The following is a 7,460-nucleotide window of genomic DNA, read 5'->3' as shown; positions in this document are numbered from 1 at the left end:
ATCTGCTGACTCCTCAGACTCTTTTGTGGAGCAGAGAGCACTGTCTGAGGTTTTGTGCTCAGTTGCCCATTTGTTGTCCTTGTTTTAAACTCATGGAACCACATTTCCGTTTTTGAGTTTTGCTTTGTGCTCCATGCCATTCTGTTGTTTTCTGGACTATTGCCCCTTTCTTGATTGAGGGTGTGGGCTTTTGTCCTAAGTGGGCTTAGGTCCACCCTCCCATAATTTAAATAGGGTCAGCTAACAATAAACACAAAGATGTATTAGTTGGTCATCAGCTATTTGGGGGGCTTGTAAAACTAGAATGCATTCCTCAACATTTTCCTCTGAAAAGATCCCCCAAATCTTGCATTTTAAAAATAATTAAAAATAATTTTAATATATCTCTGCAAGCATAGAGTAAAGCTTTAAAATAAACTATAAGTCATCAAAGAGACAAGATGGGTGAAGTAATGTCTTTTATTGGATCAACTTCTGTTGGTGAGCAAGACAAGCTTTGAAGCCACACAGAGCTCTGTGTGGCTCAAAACCTTGTCTCTCTCGCCAACAGAGGTTGGTCCAATAAAAGACATTACCTCACCCACTTTGTCTCACTAATATCCTGGGACTGACATGGCTCAAACTACAGGGAATATAAGTGATCAAGTCATTTTGTTGTCATCATTCACACCCAATCTGTAAAAGGACAGTAGTGACAAAACAATTCACACTAGTATGAAGACAATAATATGAAAGAACAAATGGCCATAAATAAAGAAGCGAACATATTAATTAATATATTTGTTATATAGCCCATTTCAGGCCAAAGGATTCAACGGCCACTTATAAGCTCTTAGTGGTGGGTGAAGCAATTGCCCAGCACATAGATATAACCTTTGGAATGGAGTGCATTTGTTTAACAGTACACAACACCACTACACAACTGTTTAGGATATGTAGCTATATTGTATCCAGTTGAAAAATGGCTGGGGGACTTTAGGAAGGCAGAATGCAATTACCAGTTGGAATTTAGCCAGGAGTTTGAGATTAACATCCTTATACATGGGTGGGGGGAAGGGGTGTTTCTTCAGAAAAGGCAGGAGGATTGCACCCATAGAAAGGGAGTCTACTGTAGACGCGATAAAATCCATCCCCGATCGCTCTGCCATTGACTCCGGAACTCCACCGCAGAGAGAGGTGGAAGCAGAGTTGATGGGGGAGCTGCAGCGGTCGACTTGCCACCGTCCTCACAGCATAGCTGAAGTTGCGTATCTTAGGTCGACACCCCCGCCAGTGTAGACCTAGCCTAACTTTCAACTGTGGGCCTCAAATCCCGTATCTGAGTGCTCAAATTTTCACTTAACCTCTTAACATTGGTACTTGGTCACTCACTGAGGATCCCTCCTATGTGGGATTTGGGCACCTGTTATTATTTATTAATTATCTGTTATTATCATATGGCATAGGAGCCCTACTCATTAACAACCTATCTTTGATGCCCAGGTTGGAACACTGGACATTGTGTACCAGATTTCTAAATGCTGAATTCCATTTTTATGCCCACAATTTGGAGCTAGAGTTTTCCAGATTTCTGGAGTGTTGATTTGGGCCCTTCTTTAATTCCCAAAATAGAGTCTTAATTGATCCAAACTTCCAAATTTTCTTCAGATTTTGTCATCACTAAAGATTTACCATTGAAAGGAATATGCTTTGAAAAGACAATAGCTGCCTCTCTTAAGAGGAAGGGGGGGGGGAAATTCCTGATGTGACTCCATAAAATGCTAAACAAAATATTTCAAGTATTCATGAGATCCAGTTCTTGAAGCTCTGCTAAAGAAAAGACACATTCTAACCCAGCTCCCACATAGCTAACACTCTACTTTGCAAAGCAAATCGTTGTAGCTCACACATTCAGTCAAGGGTTTAAGTGCCTCAGCCAAGACCTGGGTCTTAAAGATTGAGCATTTAATATTTAAACCTCCCCTTTTCCTCCTGTAGCAGAGCTTTTGCGAATGAGGAAAGAAATGCTTGTTGTCCTCTTTAAGTGTCTTATGCCCCTGAACAAATCTATTAGGTTACTACCTTCCTTTTATTTCGGATCTTTCATCAAGACCCACTTCTGCCATGAAATGTAGAAGAAGAATAATGGCTAGACTGAGATGCATTTGAGGAAAGTGGCAGACTGGCAATTAAAGAAAGTCAGTATTGGTTTATTTAGGTCATTACCAATGAGTTCCCGGTTTGGCAGTTCAGTGCAGCTGGATGCATTGCTGTGCACATACATAGTAAATTGCAGGACTGAGGCTTAAACAAATAAAATAATAAATGTATATGGGCCTGATACAAACCCCATTAAAATCAGTTAAAAGACTCACATTGGATCGGGGCTTCTCTCTCTCTTTCTTTGCTGTGCTTTGTACATTGCTTATCTTCTTAGATTCTTTGGGGGCAGGGACCATAGCTTCTGTGTTTGTACAGTAGAGTGGTTCTCAACCTGCGGCACATGGGCTGCTTGCATCCCAATCACACACAGCTGTGGCCCATGTGACATCCTCAGGACCATATAGGTAGTATATAGATTGTGTGGATGCAGCCCACATAACACACAGAGAGCTGTATATGCAGCCCACTATGGTAAATAGGTTGATAACCACTGGTACAGTGTCTACCACAGTGGGCCTCCGGGCACTAGAGTAATATGAATATTAAATAATATTTTACTATCTGGTTATCACTTATTATCTAAATCTAATAAAGTTGCTACTAAACCAGCCAGCCTATATCCAGTTTCTCCTTAAAACAAAGAAACTAAAAACAGAATCTGTTCACTTGACTGAAAAATCATGCTAGGCTCGCAACCCTTTAAACTGTGTTGATATCATTAGCTGAATAGGATTTTTTCTGATAATATTTTAATATAACTTAATTATACCCATTGACCATGTTTACACCTTTATTTACAATAAATTATTTTCATTTTCAAATTTCCTAATTACATATACTCTTCAAAACTGAATTTGACGCCGCAAGTTAGATTTCCCCCCCCAATTATCTTTGAGACCTTAATTCAATTGGATTGAAGTTTTAAAGAAGAGAGAGATCCTAGCCACAAAGTTCAGATGCCAATGTGGAGCTGAACTTTCCCAAAGTTCAGTTCACCTTATATCACTCCCCAGTGTTCTTCTAAGTCTTCCTTTTAACAGAAAAATAAACCTTAGACAAAACTCCAGATCCAAACATCTCTGGCCTTTCCCAAAGCTCCCATATATCCCAAAGTTCAGAGGTGTTTGGATCTGGGGTTTTGTCTAAAGCTGAGTCATATCTCCGTTAAAACAAAGGCTTTGAAGAACACCTGGAAGTGATATAAGATTATATTGGGTCCTTGAGGTATGAGAACAAAAAAAATTAGGAAAAAAATCTGTAGACAAAAGAAAAAAAATCTGCCAAAGGAAGTCAACAGTTTTAAATTTTCTTTAAGTCTCTTTGTGGCAGCAAGAAATTTACATTGCAAGGAAAACTATTAAGAAAAACAGCAAACTAAGCTCTTTCCCTGCTGCCTTCTTGCCATTGACTGTAAACTCTCATAACCTGTGTGAAATCATAAGGTCTTCTAACTATCAGTGAGAATAGTGAAGGTGATATTGAAAGAAAGTAATGGCAGACTTGAACCCTATAAAAGAACAATCCTGGTATTAGTATATTTTTATCAGGAAGAAAATGTTAGGAAAGTGAATTTAATAGCAATGTTTTATTTCTTTTATAGGAAAGTTGAGAAAAAAGGCAAGAGAGAAGGCAAGAGCAAATCTTGATTGCTTTGCCCATTTCCCACCCAGAAAGAACTTTTAGTTCTTAATTTCACAACCACAAGGCCTAAATAAACATTAGTAGTCTCTACTAATTATGTATGTGAGGGTGCTCAAAGTACAGCCTGGAGGCTAAATATGTCCCATGGTGTCCTAAACTCTGCATTCTGTGATCATTCTTTCCCTGTAATTGTAGTATGAGGACGGGGGAATCAAGGGCAGGTTTTTGTTTTTGTTTTTTTGTTTTTTTTAAGAACCACCATTTCTATAACAACACTTTGCACCCTTTACTATCACCCATTCATGGATCTCAAAGAGCTCTATCAATAGTGATGTGCTGTCAGAATGTCATGAGAGGTTCCCTCACTTATTTTCCCTTGACAGCAGTACATGTGATTTTCCCTGGATAAGGTACTCTTCTTCACCAAAAGCACTCATGTATCCAATATTTTCTTCTTTCCTGTTCCCCCCCTCCATCCATCAATCCAATAGCTTCCCCCCACCAAAATCCATCAACGCCATGTTCTTCCCCAACCAAATCCATCACCATCCACCTTCCATATATCAAAAATCTTTCTGCTTTACGTCTGCCCCCTCCCTAGCCTCTTTATGAAGTATCTGTCTAGTTGGCTCCCCCCCGACAGCTGTTCCTCACAGCACCAGTACTGGAAGAAGACAAATGTCCTGTGGTCTTTGCTGGTGGCAGTGGCAAAATCATTGAAAAAGTGGCTCTTACAGCACTCGGTCTCTCCTTTAACATCTTAGACCCTTACACAATCAGGATTGAGACCAAGCCATGTCATAGAGATGGATTTACTAGTATTAAAGGATGAGCCCCTTTTGGGAATATAATCTCAACCTAGGCTGACCAGATAGCAAGTATGAAAAATTGGAACAGAGGGTGAGGGTTAATAGGAGCTCATTAAAAAGAAAAAAAGCCCCAAATATTGGGATTGTCCCTATAAAATCTGGACATCTGCTCACCTATCTCAACCAGAAGCTATAGGCTTGACACAGAAATAACTAATGAGGTTCTTTGGCCTGAGTTATGCAAGAGATCGGTCTAAATGATCACAAATCTATTAATGTTGTTTGAACTCTCTCCAACATTCAGACTGCTCGTGCCTGTCAGTAGCTTTCAGCATTATTGATCACAGAGTGCTGCTAACCCCACATACGAGACCGAATGGGAATGCATGGCATAACACTCAGTGGGACTCCTTTCAGACAGATCCTGCAGAATGGAGGTGAGCAGCAGCTCCTCATCCTCAAACTCCCTCCTGTGTCCCAAAAGAGTCAATCCTGTCCATTCTCCTTTCTAACATATATATATGAAAGCCCCAGGAGAGGTTGTGCAATGCCACAGACTACATTGCAACCCATATTCTGACAACAAACATTTTCACACTCCCTTTTCAGCTGGCATGAGCAATGCCTTCATATACATGACAGAAGGCTTTCAAACAATAAGAATCTGGTGCAAAAAACAACTCATCCCAGTAAAGAGGGAAGTGATCCTCACAGGAAGAGGGGAATACTTAAGGACCCAGCCAAGACCCTGACCATATCCTTTTCAAAAGTGCACATCCTGCGGGAATCCTATCTGCTCCATGAAAACCAAATGTCAGATGCCATAGACATCCTCTTCCAGATGGAGAAAGTGAAGGACAGATAATTTAAATGACTTGCCTAAAGTCAAATGATAAAGTCTATGGCAGAACTAAAAATAGAACCCAGATTTCCTGACTCTTAGGCTTGCATCTTAATCACAAGGCTATACATCTCATCTTTCTATTTATTTATTAAGGACAGATGCACATACAAGTAAATGCTATGGGAATGTGCATCATTTCTGATGGAAAAGATACATAAATTAGAGGGGCTCCTCATGCTATCAACCAATTGTCATTGCAGCCCATGGTTTTTCAGGGTTCAGATGCCTTTGAAGATATAGAATGTTACGGAAAGATCAACACAAATTATAATAATAATAATGATCAGCAATCCAATGAACAAATTTTGGGGCCACCAAAGCTATGTAATTGGAGATGGACATTTATGTGGGAAAAAAGTGTAAGGACCTATGAAATTAACATTTCTTTGGCTAAAAATGAATTAGCTGGATTTTTATTTTACTAAGGTCTTTGGCTGTTCAAATGTTTGTTTGTGAACTGATTCCTAATTCTAATTATTTAAGAACTGTACGTACATTTGTATATCCCAACAAAGTTGTTCATCTCTTGGTAAACTGTTCATCTCTGCATTTACAGCATTTCCTCAAAAATATCTGTCCCTGTAAATAGCAGGTTTTACAGGAATAGCTGCACAAAATATGATGTGTAAGAAAAGTAACTGCAAAAGAAATTTAATTTTTCCCTCTCCTTCAGCTCCGGATGCTATAGACAAGAAGTAATAGAGAATAACTATCGGGGCCAGGTTCTGCTCCCATTTAATATGGTGTCAATCCAGAGTAGCTCCACTGACTTTAATGCCATCATTCCAGTTTACATAAGTGTAACTGAGAGTAGCCCTCAGACTTTGACATAACATACTGTGTGAAAGCGATAGGAAATCATAGGCATTACTTAATATGCTATCTTATATCTATGGAAGTTCTTGACTGCATTGATACAGGTGCACAAATGTCATTAGCAAAATGTAATTTATTGAGATGTGTAATGTTACTGATCACAATGCCTTTTCAAATATAGTTTTCTGTTTGTATCTCTTGTCTCTCCATCATCCCCTGTATCTGCAGATGTTGGAAGACGCAATTCTTTACAGCCAAGTCAAGAAGATAAATATGATGAGGTCCTCTTAGGTGCTAATTATTTCAGTGAATACTATCTAAGAATAAACGTTCCATGTGCCAAGTGAAATTAAAGAAATACAGTGAAGATCTTTGTATCATAGATATTAAAGATGGGAAAAATCCATTAGATTATCTCATTCATTCCCCTTCCCTGATGGCAGGATTGTCGTTACAATACAGTATCCTGTTTAGTTTCAAATGAGTCACACAATAAGACCTGAGTATCAGATAAAGGAATAAACATATTTAGAGGGATAAATATGCAGAAATAGACTATCCCTTTTCAACAGATAAAAGGAGGAATCTGTTAAATTAATACAACTTTGGGGCCAAATCCTTCCTGCTTTGCTCATATGAGCAGTTCCACTGGACTTGATTTCCCTCTTTCATTTCCATTGGTATAAATAAGGAGTAACTGAAGTCAGTGGCATTTCCTGAGTGCAAAATTGGTGTAGATGAGAGAAGACTCAATGCCAGTGGAACTACGTGGGCAGCATTTGGCCCCATGTGTATTTAACTAAAATATATTTGCCCTTTTGCACGTGGTAGCAGACTTTGATGCTGTGTAGGACAGTTTCCTACTGATGCTGAGTCAGGTATTTTCTTCATATAATTTGTTTACTTGAACAGGGATAGTAACAGACTGCACACAGTCAGTCCACAATCTTTTGCTGAAACTTCAGATAAGACACCACTGCCTTATACCAAGAAACAGGTGACTTGGACTTCTGTATCTCTTCGGGACTTTTACAAACTCAACCAAATCATGCTGTTTAAACACATTTTGTGCCTCTTTCTGTCCCTCAGTACCTGCATTTTACACATAGGAAATCCCTAGTCCAACACTTCGGTCTGACCAAATGGTC

The sequence above is a fragment of the Gopherus flavomarginatus genome, chromosome 1 (assembly GCF_025201925.1).
Source record: "Gopherus flavomarginatus isolate rGopFla2 chromosome 1, rGopFla2.mat.asm, whole genome shotgun sequence".
Classification (NCBI taxonomy): domain Eukaryota; kingdom Metazoa; phylum Chordata; order Testudines; family Testudinidae; genus Gopherus; species Gopherus flavomarginatus.
This window is presented reverse-complemented; position numbering follows the sequence as displayed.